Source organism: Macrobrachium nipponense, chromosome 38 (assembly GCF_015104395.2).
Source record: "Macrobrachium nipponense isolate FS-2020 chromosome 38, ASM1510439v2, whole genome shotgun sequence".
NCBI classification, from domain to species: Eukaryota; Metazoa; Arthropoda; class Malacostraca; order Decapoda; family Palaemonidae; genus Macrobrachium; species Macrobrachium nipponense.
Window position 1 is genome coordinate 62,452,767 of NC_061098.1, and position 414 is coordinate 62,453,180.

A 414-nucleotide genomic window follows, 5' to 3' on the forward strand; every position below is an offset into this window, starting at 1 on the left:
TATATATATATATAAATAGTATATATATATATATATGATATATATATATATATATATATATATATAAAGGTATAAGCCACGAAGGGAAGATAAACAACGGAGTGCTCCAAGATCTTTCGACTCAACGTCCCTTTACTTAGCAGACAAAATTGACTTACATGAGAAATTGAGAGTAACAGGAAAGGTCGTATGAGTAACAGATAGGGATTATAAGGAGATTAGTACCTAGAATCCAACACACCTGGAGAATGAGTAACCTTTCCAAACAAGCATAAACATGGTTACAATTTAAGAGCAAAAAGATTAAGTCCAACTGCTCAGACACAGGGACAAGACAATTAAAGGATTATACAGGGCGACAGCTGACCACATTCAAGATCTTTAGGTAAACAAAAAACGTTATTCACGAAACAT